Source organism: Drosophila hydei, unplaced genomic scaffold, assembly GCF_003285905.1.
Source record: "Drosophila hydei strain 15085-1641.00,03,60 unplaced genomic scaffold, DhydRS2 tig00000060-arrow-pilon, whole genome shotgun sequence".
Taxonomy (NCBI): domain Eukaryota; kingdom Metazoa; phylum Arthropoda; class Insecta; order Diptera; family Drosophilidae; genus Drosophila; species Drosophila hydei.
In genome coordinates, this window is record NW_022045656.1 from 3,047,156 (window position 1) to 3,068,082 (window position 20,927).

General features: G+C 40.2%; 1 long non-coding RNA gene across 1 annotated transcript in view; it reads right to left on the minus strand.

Annotated features, from left to right (window-relative positions):
- Positions 1 to 3,735: 3,735 nt before the first annotated feature.
- LOC111594342 overlaps positions 3,736 to 20,927 on the minus strand; it is a 30,892-nt gene continuing 13,700 nt past the window's right edge. Inside the window, exons 3-4 of the long non-coding RNA XR_002751120.1 lie at positions 12,434 to 12,666; positions 3,736 to 3,751 (exon numbers count right to left, since the gene is read on the minus strand). This is a non-coding gene — a long non-coding RNA (uncharacterized LOC111594342). The remainder of the gene's footprint in view (positions 3,752 to 12,433; positions 12,667 to 20,927) is intronic.

Genomic DNA, 20,927 nt, shown 5'->3' on the forward strand with positions numbered 1-20,927 from the left:
CGAAGGTGGTTTATGTAAGAGTCGGGATTGGAGGGACTTGGTTTGTTTTGGGTCGCTTACATATAATGGAATAATTGCCAGACAGCAAAGGCATTTGCGCTGCAAACTTTGAGCACATAATTTAATAAGTAAACACACACACACACGCACACAGAAACACACTTGCCACAACTCGATGGTGGCATATAAATATATGCATATATTCAATTTTTGCGCAAATTTTCACATTTGCGTTGGCCAGGCTTAGTCTTAATTGCCGCCATAAACTTGGGAAGTCCGATAAAACTTGAGCTTGTAATGGAGCAGATAGCTGAAAGGCCTGCAGATGCCTAATAAATTGCAGAAATTTCACAGAGAGTGGGGCTATCTTGAGTTCGGTTTACATATGCATTACATGTGTAATTTGTGCTGAGTATGTAACGAAATTAGAACTTTTGCTGCAGCTCACGAGTGGGCAAAAACTTGTGAAAATCTCAAGGAAATGAACTCTATGGGGATTGAAGAGGTGTGTATGGGGCAGAGGGGGAAGTAGGTTACTCGTTGCAGACAGTTAGCAAGTTGAGTCTATGGCGCAGATTAACTTGTAGCAAAGAACAAACATAACAGGCAGCAGCGGAGGGCGGGAACAAGCCCAAAATGCAGTTGAAGAAATTGAAAAAGTTTCCTTTTCTTTTTGGCTATCTTTTCTTTTTTGTGCCTTATTCTTAATGCAAAGTTCATGCGAGTTGCCTGTCTGACAGTCTACGGTGCTGCAGAAACTCTGACAGTTAGTAAGTGTGTGTGCAGGCGAGTGTGTATGTGTGTGTGCAGTGAAGCATGCGCTAGCGCAGCTGCAAAGCAGAGAGCTGTCTAAAAAAGCGCTAAAGTACACACCCAACACACACACACACACACACACAATATTACATGCTGTAGTTGCACATGTGCCACGCCCACTGGCAAACATGTGTTGCTCAACGCCTCGTCTTGTAGCTGGCTCTTAAATTACACAAACTTGACTGCTATAAAATTCAAATTAACTCCTGCGCTGGGACGCTGTGTGTGCCTGTGTGTGAGTGTGTGCTCTGTTCGCTCTAATATGAAAAATGAAAACAAATCTTAATTAAAAATTATTGTTGACATTTCTTTCGCTTCTCTGCACTTTTCCCCGTTTCATTTTAGCAATTTTTTGTTTTTCAGCTTTTTGCTCTTTGCTTTTTGGCTGGTGCCACGCGGCGTATGCGTAATTCACATGAGCGAGCAGCAAGACAATTAAAAATGTTCTTGTTCATGCTCGTGCTGGCATTTTCAACAAGTGTTTGTGCAACTTTGTTAAGATTGTTAATTTATAAGCAGATTGCTTAGGAAAATTTAGAACTTGGCTAAATAAGTTTCGCCGGATTGAGATTATTAAAAATTTAGATTTCCAACTTTTCTCTTTAAGGAAATTGAAGTTTTTGCTTGGCCCTATTTACACTTAATTAGTGAGGTATATTGAAGAGGCAGCTATAACTATGACTTGTCAATTATTAATACATAATATCGAGGTAGGGTCATATTGTATAACTTAAATCCAAAGGTATAAATTTGGAATTTTTTGCTTAAATATGTTGAGTTCCTTTTCCTATTGCATATAAAATTCACTAATATTCATTAATAAGCTAATGTTTAGCAGAACTAAACGAAATCCGGCTTGGCAAACAACTCAAATATTGATTTGAATCAGAAATTTGCTTTTACTGACGCTGCTTTGGCAGCAGTAATTCCACACCTGAATACCGAAAGCTTAATCAAGTTGAGCTCTTAATTTATATAGCGCTGAAAGCATATTAACAACAGATTTGATGAGGCGCACGAATTTATCGGCTTCGTTTTTGTGCCCATAATTTGCACACGCAACCCGCAACTGGAGCGGGTCGAAGATTAGGCCACGCCTCCATATCGCAAAGCTGAGCAATTCGATGCATAAGACACGTGCGCCTTAAGCTGCGACTTATCGATTTGCTTAAATTGCGAAACTGAGCCTAAGCCGTGCTTTAATAAAAATACTAGACCCGCCCCCTTTTCAACTGCCACGCCTCTGCTCTGTGGGATGGCAGCCATCTTGTATGGCAAAAGCTTAAAGTCATATAAGCTGTGAGCAGAGCAGTGTTGCAAAGTTTCACGAAAGTTTCATTTTAACTTTGTTACGCAGTTTCTTGTTATTTGTTTTTGCTGTTGCTGATGTTCACTTTTTATGCGATATTAAGAACGCTGTTAACCCCTTGTTGCCGGCATGACTACAACGACCTATTTTAAACTCTAGCCAAAGTTTTCCCATACACATACACGCACACACACACACACGCACACGCCTCATTGCATGCAAATAAACATTCAATATGTAAGGACACTGCAACATGTCGCAGGATAAAGTTTCTTTTTTTCTTCATATGTGTGTGTCTGTGTGTGCCTCTGTAGTTAGTTTTCTCATTCCCCCCAATTGGTTTCTATCAGCGCATTTTGATTTTGTTCTTGAACGAGTTGCTCAATTGTTTTGGCCATGTTGCAAAGAGCAGTTGCAACTAGTTTACTTTTATTGCATTGTCGTGCGGTTGCAAGTCGCCAAGAAGTATGCTTTTAATTTGCGAAAGTTGCATGTGCGGCAGCAGTTGCCCAAAAACTTCCAAGTGCCACACAGACACCGGGCAAGAGAGCGAAAGGGGCAGAAAGACTACCTGCAGCTGATTAGAGCTGCTTGCCACACCTGATGTGTGTGAGTGTGTGCCACAATTTACAGTTAACAGCTACTGTGGCCAATTAAAACATGTCTAAAAAGTGCTTATCTGGCCAATTAGTGGCAAATCATGCCATAGCTTAGACTTGCCACACACTCCTCGCCACGCCATAAACTTTTAGTTAAATGTGTGCTTATTTTTTTGTTGTAGCTAAAGTTTCGCACGTTTGGCACTCATAAAAAATTCTGAGGAAACAACAACAGCTACAGCAGCAACGACAACTTGTCATAAAAAGCAAATTAAATGGAAGAGATTTGAGACGCGCACGCATCGAGCAATTAGTTTTTGCAATTTTAAGTTAAACTAATTAAATTTAATTGCGAACACTTGGCAAAAGCCACTAAAACTAAAGAAACTTTTCGAAAAAGTGCCGAGAGAGAAAATAATATATATGTAATAAATGGAAGCGGGCAGAGAGCTGTGGCAGCTGAAATACCCTCGAATGGCAAACAATTTATACTCAGCTTCTTCTGATTGCGGTAAAAATATTTATGGACTTAAAAACAAATATTGTCATACAAATTATAGATACTCAAGTATAATTTATATATATTGTAGATGATTTTTGTATAATTATTATATATTCATTTAACTATCAGCCGAAAACAATTTTTGCAAATTTAACATCTGTTTCTTGCTTTTCAAATTCATACTTCTATAGGAACTATATCTTATGTATATTCTATACTCCTATAATAGCTGACAGGTATGAGTAAGTTTGGGATTTAATTCTTCTAACACATGTAGAAATCATAAAGAAGTTAGTTTGTGCTGAAGCTTGCATCCAGGCTGAAGCGATTGGCTTTATAAAACTCAAACGACTTGAACTCAAACTAGTATATTCTTCTATATAAATACAACAATTTTCCTCCGTAATACCCTTTAAATTAACCAATTTCGTAGTGTGAACAGGGTAATTAGCAGAAACTAAAAAGAATATTTATAATCAACATAAATATTTACCTGAATAATAAATTGCTCTGGGCTGTGCGTGTCTGCAATAGAGTAAGAGAAAGAAATTAAATTAATTATATGAATTTAGATAGCTGAAAGAGTTGTAATAATAGTGTTATTACGAGCACTGTATCATTTGCATAACATATATACACACACATCTAAAATGTTGATGGCTTTTTGCGGCTGCCACAAAGCAAGTTGCAAAATGTGAAAAATGTACAATTTCTGCTGCTGCTTTTCCACCTTATTGGCTTTCAAGTGGGCTTAGTTGGAAAAGTTATTCTTTTTATTTGCTACCGCCACCGCCACCGCCGCCGCCGCTGCAGCTGCTTCTTCTTCTTGTTGCTATTGAGGACAGCCGCCGCCGCGGGCCTACGCTCGGCAACGAGTATTCACTGTATCCAAAGCTCGTATAATGCCATGTCATGCCATGCAACTGTGGCACGACCTTCGCCGTGTGTCTGCCTCTATCTGCGTGTGTGTCTGTGAGAAACTGTGCACCTTGCAACAGAAACTAGAGAGAGACAGCTAGCCAGGGCTGACTATCGTGCAGCTAGCCCTCTTCCACTGCCAGAGCCCAGCGCCTAGCACCTAGCGCCGCGCCCCTCGCTTCCTTCCTGCTGCACAGACATCGAGCAGCAAACGAGGCAAGGCGAATTTTTATGCAATTTTCTTTTATTTTTTATGGCAAATGCCAAGGAAAACTGCGACGACAGCGGCTTAAAATTTAAATCGCTCCACAAAATCGAAATTGAAAAAAAAAAAAATGCGAATAAAAGCTGTCGGACAAGTCGCATGGGCCATTTACTTGAAAAGGAAATCAGGATATAAGAAACGGCCTATCAAATCGATAAGCAACAATTTGCATAATGAAATTTCTCAATGTAATATTGATATGGGAATGTACTTAGCTATTGCAAAATGTAGAGATTTGTTTAGTTAATAGAGTCGTGGAACTACATATATATCGGCATGTCCATATATTGATTGGCACACATTATATTTGTTATATATATCCCGGTTTTAAATAGTTTGAAGGGTTTCTGCTTGGGCTTGTTCCATGTTTGACTTTCAGGAATTTTAGAGAATTTAACATAAATGTTTAAAGTATAAACTCCATTTTCATAACCAAATCCATTTTGGCTCGAATCTGTTTTGAAAATTCATTTTAATATTCAAATCTGATTCGCTTTTACTAGCAAAGATTTTTTTTACTAATTTGAAATGCTTTTCTTTACTAATTTAATATCTATTCCGATTTCATATACCAATTCCAATAAGTTAATATTGTCATTAATTTTTAGTCAAGAAAAGATTGAAGAAAGTTTATTATTTCAGATCTGCTTAGCTATAATTGCAGCTCGCTTCCAGTTTAGTTAGAGATGTTTCTGCCTAAACAGATTTTTACGCTAAATAAAAGTTTGACAAATCAGTTTCTGTATAGAGATAAAAAAATATTTATATATATATGTGAAATATATTTCGAAAATATTTTATTAAAAATTAAATTATATTTTTTCATTAAATTTCTAGTTGAATTTCTAATCGACAAAATGTGCAATTTAATTTAATTTGCCTTCAATAAAAAATCGAAATGATATTGAATATTTCTTTTTGAACGGCGCTCGAGGACTTCGTAGGAATATAATCAAATTTTCAACACGCTGCGCCCCGCTGTAGCAACCGTGCCACCATCGCTGGCAATTGATGTTGCAACACTTTCGGTATTTGGGGACTGCTACCAAATTGATGGCAGCATCTGCGGGCCGTGTCAATTTTGGTGCACTTTGTTGCTTGATTTGCGCGCGTGGCGCGAATTTTGCATAACAATTGCAAATAGGGATGAGTGAAGCGAGAGGGGGCAGGACATTGGGGCACAATTGATTTAAATGTTTGCGCACATGTTTTCCAGCCAGCAGCATGCAACAAAAAGAAGTCGAAGGGAAAGAGAAAACGCAAAAGCGCAGAAATTGCAACAAACGAAAAGAATTCACGTAATAATATGCAAAGCGGGAGGCGGGCCGACTGCAAGAGGCAGCGATGTGTAACGAGTGGGAGGCTGTGGGACTAATCGAGGGGGCGTGGCGGCTGCTTGCAATTGTCGCAGCATGTCGCGCCGAGCTGGGCGTTCGCGTCAACAACATTTTTCCAACTCAATTACCAGGCAGCTGCGACGTGTGCAACGTGCACCGTGCACCGTGCACTGTGCAACGTAAAAAGCAAATCTCAAGCGACGGAGCAGCAACAGAAGCTGCTGCTGCTGCTGCAGCAGCAAATAAAGTCAAATATTGACAGGAAGCATTAGGGAGGCATAGAGCGTGGGTTTAACTTTTGGCTGGCTACTTTAAGCAGCAGCCAAGGAGTTAAAGCCTGTTCAAGCTCTGTGGCTGCAAGCCCTGTGGCACGTGCAATGTGGCAGCTGTTGCAGCTATTTATATTTGCCTGCCACAAACAGACAGAAGGCATGACAGCCACACACACACAACATCAACAGCAGCACACACTAATAAATAAACACGGCAACTGTCAGTCAGCTGAGATGAGCCCTTGCCTTCAGCTGCAAACTTCTGTCAGTGGCTAATCACTCATATAAATAAACCCTGGCTGAGAATGCTCCGCATACCTCTGTGTGTGCATGTGTGCGAGTGTCGAGTGTGTGAATATGTGTGTGCATTTCTGCAGGTGCCTGCCAACAATGCAGCGCCCATTTGTTGTTGGTTTCTGTTGCTATCTTGCTACTGCTTTGGCTGCTCCTTGCTGCATGTTTGGCATATGTAAATTATGCCAGTGCCAAGTCAGCCACTTAACTCACAACCAGTAACCTTCCCCCGTCGCTCCATCTGCCCACTTCGTGCTCTCTGTCAGTCATTCAGTCAGCTTGAAAATTTGCCGCTCACCCATCAACGTCAGTGCACAGGCAACTGCAGCTCTTGCTGATTGCAAAAGTCAACTTTTTGGCTCCGCACTGTCTCTTCGCCTCTCTCTCATCTCAATGTCTACTTCTCTCTCTCTACTTTGTACACACTTGTTATCTCTTTCACGTTTTTTCGGGCATTGAGTGTTTGCACTTTGCATACCCTGCACAGATTCAGCATTGTAAGCAAACTGCATAAGCTATCCGCAGTGAAAACCCAAAAATCTAATATTTCCTTTAAAAATTTGTAAATATTTGGAATAATACTTAATAATTTTTGTATATTTTATATATATAATATTAATATTTTTAATATTTATTATGTATTTGTCATGTTATATTACAGTCTTTGCCTAGCTCTATTCATTTTCCAGTTTATCCTATTTTAAACTGCATTTCTGAAGCTTTACAGCGCTTTACATGGTATCTTATAGTCCATCAGCTCAGCTTTTGACATGCAGATTGTTTGTATTTGCTGTCGTTATTATTGTTGTTTTTGCTTCTTGCTGTTGCTGCACTCGAGTGAGCAAATACTTTATTAAAACTCTGTTTGGGCGCCGCCAAGCAAAATGTAAATCATTCATGTGCCACAACAGCAGCAGCAGCAGCAACAGCAGCAGCTGCAGCTGTTGTGTGCTGAATGTGTGTGTGTGGGTGTGGGCGTGGCTAATGAGCAACTCTTGTGCACTTGTTTTAATTTTGGTTTACGGCTCAAGTGTTTGGCTTGAGCTGTAAGTTAAATATATGCCAGCTAAAGCAAACACACGTTACGCATACGCAATGTTTGCCAAGGCAACACGAGTCGTAGATGGCGAGTCGTAGAGACGACTGATTCAGCTTGGTAATTGATATAAGAGCTAATAGTATTACGCAGCATGTGTAGCCGGATGTTTGTGAAGGCTACTTGAGTAGCTGAGCTATCAGCTAGCTCAGCAAATTGCTTGCATCGCCGAAGGACATGAAAGGACAATCGAAATGGCAAAGACTCTGAGCTATGTCAAGTGCCGACTTGAGTCTAACCCTTTTTCTGGCTTTGATGTGTTCGACACCTTGACAAAAGGCGTCCAAAAAATGTTTGGTGTCAAAACCAGCTGCCGTCTGATGCTTCATTCCCCACCCTTTCATCCACAGCCATAAAATGCGATACTCGCGCCTGTGAGTGTGCTATAAAAAGCTTTGAATCACGTCATTCGAATGTCAACATTTATGTATTTTCTTCCTTTTTTTGTTGAATCATTCACTTGACTTGGGCGTCAATCAATTCAAAGCCTAAAACTTGTTATGACGCTGGTAGAACGTGCTGGACTAGCAGTTACCCTGTTCTTTGAATGAAATTCACGTTGTAAAACTAAAATTCATTGTGTTTAATCTGAATTTCTTCTCAAGTTCGAACAGTTCCTATTTAAAACAATTATAAAATACTTTTTATATCCTATTTAACTCTTATCCTGTGTCCTATTCTTGGATTATGAGTTCGATCTGCTTTATATCATCCAACTTCATCTATGAATGCTCCCGAGCAGCTAAGATATCTAACAGTCAATAGACATTTCTTCCATTTTAACTATTTACAGGTCATTTAAATATAGACAAAAGACCTTTTATCTATTCATATTGCCTGACTTGCCGCCTCTCGCTGTCTGTCGCTCAGTCAGTCTGTCCGTTTCTCTGTCTGCCTGTCTGATTGTTCCGCCTAATTTCTGAGTGCCTGTATCTCTTTTGGAGCTCCATTGCTATCGACTTGTCTATCTGACTCGCCTGTCTGTGGCGCCACGCCCCTCCTGCGCTATGCTATGCTATGCCTTGCAGTCATGTGTCAAACTCTTGATGTCAACTTCTGATATAATATTGACAGCTAAACAAATCCAATTATGCCCAACTCCTGCAGCACACACGATACGGTTCGAGGAGAAGCTTTTTGGTCTTCTAACTTTCGGAATATGCTAAATGTTGACCATGTTTGCTTTAGATATGCAATGTGTATGTAAACTTGTGTGCGTGTGAGTGTGCGTGTGTCTGTGTCTGTGTGCGTTGAAGCGCTTTAAACGTTTTCCCACTGCTGACCACTGGAGCAACTGCTACGATATTTCAATATTCCGATAGGCTGCCTGGTGATTGCTGTTGTTCTTGCTCTTCCACAGATGTTGCTGTTATTGTTTTTGTTGTTGTGGTGCCAGTAAATTGCGTAGGTGTGCAATTGAATTATTGCAGTCAATGCACACATTCACACTGCTCCTACCCCTGCCTGCCCGCCGCCCTGCTGCCTTCATCTTCTCCTGGTCAGCCGCCGCCGCCTGCTATCATAAATATGGAATTTTGAGCCTACGCAGTAATGCAGGCGGCACAGCCTGCATATTATCCACAGCTCTCGCTGCGCCCTACCCTCTGTCTTGCCACACCCTGCTGCCAGCTGCCTGCTGCGCTGGGCAAACTCGCAGAGACTGTGCCAACAACCATTTTACGGTTTATTTTTGGGGCATTGAATGCAAATATTGGCATAAATTTTGGCTGTTGCGGTTGGCAGCAAGTCTCGCTCTCTCCCTCTCTCCATCTCTCTCTTGCGCTGTGTGTGTCGCACAGCTTCTGATTCGGCTTGACTATAGCCAAATTTCATTTGGCTTTTGCCACAAACACACACACACACACACAATCTGACAGACACACACTGATGTCTGAGTGCATTGTTTGCTCTCCGACAGAATGTACTTGGATTTCAGATTTTGGATTTCGGATTCTGAATTTGGCAATTGGCAACTTGGTTGTGCCTCATTTGGACCAGCAAATCGCATTTTGTGTTAACAAATTTGTTGGATAAAGGTCAAAATATGCAACGAATTGCTTAAGGAATCTTAAAACTGAAATTGTAGATAAATGTTAGTTAGCTACGCAATGCGGAAAATAGACAAAGGGTAATTGAAATCAAGACATTTATGCTTCACAGATTTATCCAGCATTCAGCATCCATAAAGTAGAGGATAAGATAGCTGTCTGCCATCTCTCTTATCATCCAAGCCACAGTTTCCCATTTGTATACTCGCAAAGACTACGAGCTTCGCTAGATATTTTCATTGGCATATCTTAAAGCTTGAAACACATTAAAACTTTAGCTGTCAAAATGTTGAGCGAACGAATTTCCCACACCTAAAGATTTCAATACCAAAGTCGGCCAATAATTATAAGAATGTTTAAGTTTAACTTGCTGGCCAACTGTCACTGGGCTCCTCCTTCTTTTCCTTATTGCCCTCGACTGTTAGCTGAAGGCCTACCACGTGGCTGTTGATTTATGTGTTTGTTTTTGGTTTTTGGCTGCCAGCGGCACATTTATCAGCGAAACAACAAAGCAGCAGTAGACAACGACAACAACAACAACGCTAACAACGAGAAGAAAAACAAACAACGAGCACAACAAATGATAGATCAGCCTTTGCAGCATCCCCTTGGCCAAGTCCTTGCCGGGTTTATTTAGGCAGCCGCAACTATTTGAATTCCTCTGCAAAAAGCACTCAAGAAGAGTTCGCTGCCAATTGGAACTCAATACGTTTGGCATTTCCAAGCGTTTCGGTTCAAAGTTCAATTAAGTGAACATTTGTGAGCGGGGTAACGAGAGTGTGAGGCGCATTCATTGTTAAGCCTTTGATTGCTATTTAGGGCAAACATATAAATTTGCACAGCTAGAACACGGCTACGGGCAACGCCCAATTCGAAATTCGAAACGCCCCTTTCCCAACAACGGAGGCAGTTGCTGCGCCTGCTCTGGTTTCGGCTTTAGCTCCTGCTCCTGCCACAAATCAATAAATTAAACGCGCCTTTAAAGATATTTTCCACTGACTACTCTCTACCTCTCTCTTTCCCTCTGTCTTACACACATATTTTGGCTGTGCCGTAAATCGCTTGCACGGGAAATTGGCAAAAACATCAAAAAACTTTTCTTGGCCCGCAAAACTATGCTACAGCGAGTGTTCGGCTGCTGCCTAAAACTATGCTAATTTCCGAGTATTTCTGTGTTCTGTTTGCTTCTATGTTGTCCTTGCTTGTACACATGTCCTTCGGTCCTAAGTAAACCAATTTGTTATTTGCCTTTGTGTCTGTGTGTGTTTCTGTTTGTGTGTGCGAGCCTCGAAAATTCTATTAAAATGGCATAAATTACAAACTCGATTTACAGCCGAAGAGGCGCGACTGTCGGCATGGGTGTTTGGGGGTCCGGGAGGTGACAACGCACTTAAATACATTTTAATTAGCTGCCAAGGCAATTGGCAGGACACTCGCACCCACACTCATTCACCCACACAGAGCCAGCCAGCCAGCCAGCCAGCTCAATGGCGCTTTTGATTTTCGCCTCAAAGTGTGCTACAGTCTCATTTTTTCCTTTGCCTTCCGTTTTTCCTTCATTTTCCGGTTTTCATTTGCACAAAAGCTACTTAGACACGATTTTCCCTCGGTCCAACAACTACAACAACAATGGTCATTGGTTTTGGTCCATGGCAAAATGATGAAAGGCATTTGGCTGTGATGTTTAGTTGCAAAACAATTAAGCTGAAAGCAAAGCTGTGTAGTCGAGTGTATGAGTGTAGGAGTTTAGGTGTGTGTGTGAAATGAGATGAAATGAAATCGCTCTGAAGAAGATCAAGCAAAAGTAATTTACAAGCAAATAAACGACGGGAAAATACGCTATGTCAAGCATTCAAATAACTCAATCATTAAGAAGTATTGGAGTGAAAATTGTAGCTGAAACATCTATTGATATTTATGCATTTGGAATTTCTGAAGTAAGTCTAAGGCAAAAGTTCCAGAATCATACATACATTAAGCCAAGCAGCTAGGCCTGTTTTGACTTCGTATTCAAATATTTGTATTCTCATGTAGAGATATTCAATTGCCTAAAAGCCCCAAGCTCAGAGTTTGCAATTCAAATTCAATTCCGTCTATTACTCATCAAGCTTCAAATTTATATTGAATTGCCGTGGGGTTGAGTTGAGCGAATATCTCGCATTTTTCACTTAGCGAAGAGTTTTCTTATAAAAGAAATATGTAAATTACAGAAAAGATACCGAGACATTCGTACATAAGACAGACACGGATTGATGGGTTAAGGAGACCAAATGAAGTACCTTAAAAATGCTTAATATTGAGAATAGGATGGGAGCTGTGTGTTGTGAATTTCTTTTAGGATCACTGCAGATCCAATGTAAAAGTGAAGAGCATATATTAATGTCCAGTGATATCATGCTCTTGAATTTCAGAGACTTGGCATGTCAGTCAGTCTGTTTATCGTTAGCTTTCACAAACCTTTACCCCAGTTAGGCATGCTCTATAACCTACTTGTTGTTTTTATATAGAGTATAGAAAGCGTAAATGTTTCGTCATTGACAAATGTGAAGTGCGTTGGAGCGATGTTTCGACATTAGCATTAATAGTGTGGCATTAATTTCAGGGCGCCATATATAAGTACACATTTATATACACATATATATATATATAGAGGTCCAATTAGAACTACCGACGGCCATCAAGGTGTGCGTGCGTGTCCGTGTATGTGTGTTTGTATGTACGCGGATGGGCTTTAAAGAGCACATAAACACATTACCACATTACGTATACAACGGGGCTGTCAGGCCCCAGGCTCCATTAAATCCACTTGACAACAACTTGAGGTAATGTTTGCATATGCCAGGATCCTAGCTACGTTCTGGGCCACGCCCCGCTGGCCCTCTACCCTCACACAGTTTGCATAAATAATTCATTTGAAAGGACGCTTTTAGGTTCGCAAAACTGTTGTAGACAAAACTGCTTAAATATGCATAATTACCTGAGACATCTGGGGGTGCTGCTACGCCCCCGCTCTAAAGTGAAAAAGATAGAGAGAGAGAAAACGTGGGGGAGAACGAGAGTAGCCAAGTTTTCTGGAGTCTCAAGTCAAGTCAAGTCTGACGTGCTCGTGCCGGAAGTGTGTGCTAGAGAACGCATCCCGTCCTTCCTCCCTCGTCCTTCGTCCTTCGTGCTCTGTCCTTTGCCCCGGGCACTTGGCATAAATTTTGGCCTCTGTAAAAGTAAACAAGCAGAAATAACATAAACAACAGTTGGAGTCAAGTGGGAAAATGAGCGGATTTTCTCTTGCTACAATTTCCACAATTGCCACAATTGCCACAAAATTGGCGCACATTAAAATAATAAAAATTGTTGACAAAATATTTAACTAATTGGGCTTTACTTTCGTTTGGGCCAATAAAAATCAGTTGAAATATTTTACTAAAGCGACAAGCGCAGTCAAAGAGTCAACAACGAAATATGTAAGCCAGGTGGTGGCACGCAACATTGTCCTGTGGCATGTTGGCACTCGTATCCACCCTTACCTGCACGTTTCACATTCCGTTTCCGTTTGGCCATAAATATAATTACAATAATAAAGGAAATATTTACAACAATTGTAAATATCTCGACTCAATTCTGGCTTTCAGCACGCACGGCCTCAAATTAATAAACTCAAATTGGCAACGCCTCAAGCCAACCCAACCTTGTATACCCTATTCCTGGTGCCCCATAGGCAGGACTGCCTGCCTGATTGCCGGCGCCAGCGCTTCCTGATGAGCGTGTGAGCTCATAAAGATTTCCTGCCCCTGAAGGCTGTGCGTGTGCCAAGTGACACAAGCCAAGCTGTTCAATCGGAAGTTTGACTTGCTAATACCCTGTGCCAGCTCTAAGCTATATTAAGTCATGACAAGTCATATGCTATACATTCCCACAGCACTTAAGGCACCTCAGCAGTGTCATAGCAAATTCAAGAGCTCTAAATTCAATAGCTGTCGAGTTCTTTGAGAGTATCTAGAGACTTAAGCAGTAGTCTCTTAATTATGGTCTGGGTCTTGCCTTCTCATGCCTGCTATGCAATCCGGTCACAAAGTCCTAATGCGTTTAATCGGTGCGCAGGGTATCTAAGGGTAAGGCGTGTCGCTTTGTGACACTTGCTAGCCCTTCCACCCCTTCAGCTGAAGCTACTTAATAGAACCTTTACGTTTAACTGTAACTCTGACTCGCTGGCTGGTATCTGATTACAGTCGCACGCCATAATGTCATCATAAATTGTAGTTAGCCGGGTTAAGGACCAGTTCAGACAGTGGCTTTGATGGTCGGCTCTGTATGATTCAGCCACTGGCTTTGTGGCAGGTTGAAAAAGCGTGGCGCATAGAGAATTGTGTTTAACATGCGGCACTTGAGCGAAATGAAATTTATGATTAAACCAAAGTCCTTGCCCCATGGACACGCTACATAGTCAAAGGTAAGCGCTCTAGCTCCAGCTCTAGTCCCAGCTCCACCTCCACCTCCATCGCCATCTCCAGCTCCAGCTCCAGCTGTCCAACTGCTCAGGGCCGTATGCTAAAGAGATCTCTGTGTGTGTGTGTGTGTCGACGGGGGCAGCAAGTGGGCAACGGGGCATATGGCATGGAGCATGGGCACTCGCACAATGGCGGCCGTTTACCGCAGGCCAAAATGCCACACTTAAGTGAATTACAAAAGCAGCTTGCCGAGCCAGCTTGTCGAGCACTATGCAAAGGGCAGGCGGGGCAATAGAGCAGTCAGCGTGTGGTATGCGGCACGCGGGCTGAAAGTCAGCCAGTCAACGCGTTGACAGCCACAACAAGCGGCTTAATCGCATTAGAGCCCCTCCCCAGCCTCTTCACCATCCCTATTCCTATCCCCATCTCCATCTCCACTCACCATGCCAGGAGCCAGTGCCGGGCCCTTGAAGTGCCGACGGACGAGCGACCGGCAACGATATTCCAAGAGCCAAGTGCGACAAACTGATTGTGTGGCGCCACACAGCGCATAGAGTCACGAGTGGGCGTGGCATCTCTCGCCTCCCAGTTGCCAGCCAGCAGAGGCGCTAAGCTGCGCATTGTGCGCGCCAACAACAGCGACAACGCAAACGCCACTATTTATATAAAGAAAAGCCAGTCGAGCAGCTCCTGTGGGGACAGAGGCAGGCTCTGAGCAAGGAAAGCTATGGAAACTACAGCAGGACTAGCAGGACGTAGCCGTGGTGCCAGGTCGCCTGGGCAATTGCTCTGCCACACAAAAGTTCACAGGCGGCAGGCAAAATATATGTATGAATAAAAAACCAACAAAAAATCGAAGTGGAAAGAAATGAGTGCAGCTTGCCTAACGACGAGTTACCCTCTACTTATAACTCTTGATTTGCTTATGAAACAAAGATTGCAAATTCTGCAAGAGGGAATATTTAATAAAAGAGAGAGATAAATAGAGTTAGAAATTTTGTAGAACATTTTCTAAGCTCTTTTTCTCTATTAGAATCTATGAAAATCTTGACGCAACTATTATGCACATAAAGTTAAGATATTTACAGTTTATATAAACACCAAGAATAAGTTAAGGAAAGCCATTATTCAATTATACTAGGACATAAAGAATATGTGCTACAATGTGCTACAAACATTGCTTAGCACTATATGCCCGCTCAGTGTCTTTTCTATAATTGCAAGGTATAAAAAAGGAATATTTATATTGCACACAAAAAAATGTAATTTTTCAGGGAAAAGTAAAAAAAACGCAATTAATCTACGACAGAGCGCATTTCGGGCACAAAGGACGAGGGCAAGGACAGGCGAACAGTTGTAGTCACAGTCACAGTCAGATTCACAGTCACAGTCGCAAAGTCTGGCAACTCTGGCAGCTGCGTCGAGTAGAGCACAAAGTGCTTATACTCTGCTTCCTGTCCAGCAAATCCAATAACTTATCTTGATTTTATGGTTATTTCAACAAAGGCCGGAAGTTGTAGGTGCAGCAAAGACGACAGCGCACCCAAAAAAGGCAACATGGACGGAGGGAGCGCGGCTGAGGGAATGGTTGGCACTCAAAAACATTGTGTAGTTATTCCCCGCCTCTTACTCTAGCCCGCTCTGGCGGAATGTGTTTTTGCATTTGACATGCCATTGTGTTTGTCCACAGGGTTGGAGAGGGGCTGAGCATTTAAGTTTACTTGTCTGCTGTCCGTTACGATTCTGTGTGGGTGTATGTGTGCGTGTGTGAGAGAGTGTGTAGGCGTGTATGTGTGTGCAATTGACATATGGTTTCTTTAGAGTATTCGTTTGTCTACTCCCTCTCTCTCTCTCTCTCTCTCTTTCTGTGTGCTTTGTAAATTTTGCATGAAATATTTTATTTGAAATGTCCTACATAGTATTGTAAAGTCCTGCCACTTGTTTCTATTCCCACAGTTGCTGCAGCTGATGGGCATTTATTGATGCAACTCAAGCCGCCACCTGCCTCTGCCCCAGCAAGCAGAAGTCAAGCTGCTTGTAAGCTGACATTATCAAGATTAATTGAGGTTTCCTATAAATTTGAATATATAGAAATGGTATTTATGCGACAGTTACAAGGCGCTTGGCCAGGTGTTTCTGTGTGTACTTGCATTTGACATTTATGAGCCGCATAAATCTTGCGGCAACAAACAGCATTTAAATGCAACATCAGCTTTTCGACTAATTGATTAACAAATTGCACACAACCTCAAACTTCTTCGGTTGGCAAATGTGTGAGGGCTTTACAGCTTTCAGTCAACAACAACAACGACAACGACAACAACAACAGCAACAAGACAAAAATTTCAATAAATATTTAAATTTTAATAATCAAATTATGTTGCAGCAATTACGAGAAAAGTAAATGAAAAATTGCGGAGAGAGCGCGCGCCGCCCTAAACACAGCCAAGGAAAATCAAATTGGGGAAAGCTGCTGCAGGGGTACAAAAAGTTTTCGCCAGATTGGCATGCTGAATATTTTCTGACGCACCCGCAGGAAAACAGCTGCCAAGTGCAGGGCGAAAAAAAAAATAGCGGAGAAACAGATGAAAATAAAAAGGAGAGTCTAGATAGAAAGTGTGGAATACGGCGGGGCAGATGGCACAGACAATGATAATGATATTTTCCTTATTCCAGCAGGAGGGATGCTCAAAATTTATGCGCCAATGGTTTTTCTGCTTTTCGACCGTATTACATATTCATTAAATTGCAGCGAGCGGAGGCTGGCTGCCAATCTCGGTTGAAACGCTCTCTGTAGGCAGCTCAACTCAAGCATCAATGGCAATTCTCTAACCTCTCTCCCGCTCTACCTCAGGCTCTGTTTCAGCTAGTATCTAGTTTCATCTAATTGGTAATCATCGCGGCGCACAGCATCCGCAGCAGCATTAAGAAATCAGAGAAATAATGTTGAAATCGAGCTCAAAACTCGTTTGTTTCAAACTGTAACAAAGGCGAAAATTAGACAATGACGCAACTTGATATTCGCTTAGTGCTCAAAAGTCATTGCACAAATAAATAAAGTGTATATTCTTATATATGTTAATGTATATAAATATACTATTTAGAAATGTCTAAAGAAATGACATCAGTGAATTGCATCATGCACAGAAAATGTGGAGACATTAGAATATCGAACATGGACTCAATACCTTGTCTTCATTTCTCTAAGTATCTGAGCAAATGAACATCGAACAAAGCTGATTATACTTTTTATTACGATTCGTTTAATAAGTAATTATAATTGATTTGACTTTCAGATTAAATTAATTCAAATACTTGCAAAGGCAAAGTATTTGAAATTTGAGCTAAAAGCATTCAAAATTTTAAAATGTTTTATTTATGAATAAAAATGATTTAGAGAAAAAATTTAAGAAAAATCTTTCATTCAAGTCAAAATTAGAAATAAAATTAAAATCAATATAAATGTCGGATGTTGAGTTAAAGATATATAAACAGTCTCAAATTGGGGCTGGCAATTTCGGAATTAAGCCCAAACTAATTCTGAACTTTTTAGTTTCTTTAAAAGTCAATAATAAATGAATTAGGAATTTACATTTGCATTAGAAAATTCAAAAGGTGTACATTATATAAGAATTTAATTTTATTTAAGTAATTTTAAATGATTTTTTAGAACAGTTCCTCCTTCTCGAATTCTCAGTACCAGTAAAAATAAATATAAAATAAGATATAAATATAAAATAATTCGCTAACAAACTAAACTAGATAGCCACTCTTCACACCTAGCTTTTATAAAATAATCAAACAAATAAAAAAATAAAATTAAATTGCCTTAATTGTATTTTTTATTTGGTGTTTATTAAAAACAGTCGGGCAGCTGCTGCCGTGAAGTGTCAATAAATTCTAATAAAATGCAATTAAAGCGCTCGCAACGGCTTTTTAATAGCCGTTTTATGTGGCCACAGGACCGGGAGAGCCGAAGCAGCAAAAGGACAAAGGGATTATAAACAAACGGCTGGCAAAAACCGCATATGCAAAATGCGGGGCCATCAGAATATGGAAAAATATAAATCAACGCGAAACCAATGAAGCATAATTTGTGCACAGTTCTATTTGCTTTAAACATTCAAGGAGGGGCAGCAAAATAAATGAAGAGTTTCTGAAAATGATTTAAATAAATATATAAATATTTGCGACTAAAGTCAACTGTGAATTATGCTAATTCATAATTATGTCTATCAAAATATCATTTTGAAAGGCACAAATAATATATTACTATAAATATACGAATCCCAGCAACAAATAGGTAAACACAGGTTTAAAATATGCACGACAATTGTTTGCCCAGCAAAACTGCAAAAAGTCAATTTAAATTGACGCCACTTTATATATATTTATATATATATCAATTTATGCGTAAAAGGAAAATGCAAAAAATATGTCAAACAACAGCAAAAAAATGAAAAATAAAATATAAATAAAATAAATTATAAAATCACATGTGATTTAAATGGCTGTTGACGAAATTGTCGCGCTAATTTGTTTGTGGCTGGCGCACGAAATAAAAAATAACCATAATTTAATATTAAAAAAACATTGAGAACAGCTTAAAGCGAACGACTAAGAGATACTCTGTAGTTAAGGCTACAATTCAACTAAAAATAAACTAAATAAATAACTTTCGGTTCCTGTATAGCCAGAAAATAACTACAAAAATATTTTATAAGGTATATAAATTTCTTCAGACTCGCTTTGATATTTTACTCGCTTTGTAGATATTTTCAAATAACAATTTACATATATTGACATATCGGCTTTATCCTTATCATTAGCTTAAAGCTAAAGCAAAGATTCGAAAGTCGTTTTTAGTTAACTCAATTCTCTTGAGCAAGTCTAACAAATTCGTTGTTCATCTATAAAAGTGATTCGTGCACTCTTTGCTGTGACATGACAATTGCAATGCTTTTAATGTTTACAGGGTATTTAAAAGCGCCAGCATATGAGGACATTTTTATGATATAGCCGTGACAATAACAATTGAATAGCCAACTAGGGTGCTAGGAAGGAAGGCAGCGCAAATGTCGGAAGTGCACGCAAAATGGGCGCAATTAAACAATCAGCACAACAATTACAAAATGTTGACAATGTTGTGCGAGTGTGTGTGTGGTTTAAATAATGACCAAGGCAAGTTGATAACGTTGACAATGTTAGCAGCAAGTTTGTGGCATTAATTTATTGTAACCGAATGCACAATAAACTGACTGCAACTCCAATTGTTGAATTGTGCAATTTATGAGGCACAAAGCCAAACAATATTCCAATTAGTTGCATGTAACAACTTGCCGCAAAAGTGAGGCAGGCAGCGCTGAAGGAAGGCGCACTGCATTGTCAACAGCTAAAAACCCATCTTAAGATTAACTAAATGTTTGCCGACTGCCTCCAGCCAGTTGAAGTTCTGTTACACTACTCGAAAACCATTAAGCTTTTCAAGTCTTAGCCTTATCTTAACTTCGTACTCCCAGTTTATCAAAAAAAAAAAACTACAATGAAATTTGTTTTTAAGAAGCAGAGTTTTTAGAAAAATTAGATTGGAGCATAAAAAATTTTTTAAGCATTCAAAACGAAGAAAAAAAACCTTTAACAATTTATATAATATAATATATAATATATAATATATAATAAAAACATTTAATTTTAAATAAGAAATTTGAATGAAATGTAATTCCTGCATTTATGCGTGGTTTTTAGAGACATTAAAAGACAAACTCTAGGTTTTTTGCTAAGTGCATGACGAGAGTTTGCTGTTAAGTTGTTTCAGAGCTGGGCTCTTCAAATGATTGATATGTTAATATGAAGCATGCCGTAGCAGCCAGCTTCTCAGCTCAGCCTCCACTACTGCTGCTGGCATTTGCATATAGACATCATATGCAAATATGTACCGCAATCTAAAGGATGTGCCTCAAAAAGTATCTGCGAATTTGCGAATATGTGTACGCAAAGTGTGTGTGTGTGTGGGTGCTTCTTTTAATGTATGCATATGCAAGATGGCGTCGCTCACACGCTACATACTTCATTGCAGCTTGTCTCATTTTCCATTTTCCACATTTTTCATTTTTAGTTTTCATTTTTCATGCTCGAAAATTGCTTTATTAGACGCGTCGCTGCTGTCACAAAGTTCTTCAGTTACTTGGATATATATAAATATATATGTATATATATCCTTTTATGTATATATATATATATATTTTGTTGGCTAAACGCCTAACGAGCAGCTGACTGTTTCACTGTGTAGACGCCTCTCTAGTTACGTAGTCTGTGCGACTAACTGAGTAACTGTCTAACTGACGGACTTGTCAAAGGCAGTGGCAGCAGCAGCAGGTGAACTCCTTGTTGTGGTCCTGTGACAACGACGACAGTTTGACAAACGAATAGCAGCAACTGCAACAATATCAAGTATAAAAAATGTTGCCTTTTGTTATTGTGATTTGCGCTGATTTGTTGCCCGGGCGCTGCGTCATGCGGCTTGTTTTTTTCCGGCGCTCAGGTCTTTGGGTCAGAGCCATGGGGAAAGAAAAAGAGCACGAGGTAAGGGGCGGGGCACTCAAAAAACTTGCCACAAGCACACATACATAGGCGGCATTTCCTTTTTATGTTTGTTATGTCCATGTCCTGCCATATGTCCTTTGTATCAATGCGGGCATATAGCCTATTTGTGTGCCTATGCCTCTGCGTGTGTGTTTTGATTATAACGTATTGGATGTTGCTACTGTGCTTTTGGCTGCTGTTTCTTCTATTTGTGTTGCTACTCGTCTCTAAGCTGATTTACGTGGATTTTATTTATGTATGGGTGTGTGTGTGTGCTTGCCCTTTTTTGCTCTGCATAAATGGGCGTATAAGCGATATTTTTTGTTGTCCTTTTTTGTTTTGTGCTGTTGGGTCTCTCTTGTCTGGCTTTTGTACAGTGTTTAGTTGCTGGCAACAGTTGATTGATTGATTGAACGTTTTGATAAGTGCTGTCACTGGGTTAGCTAC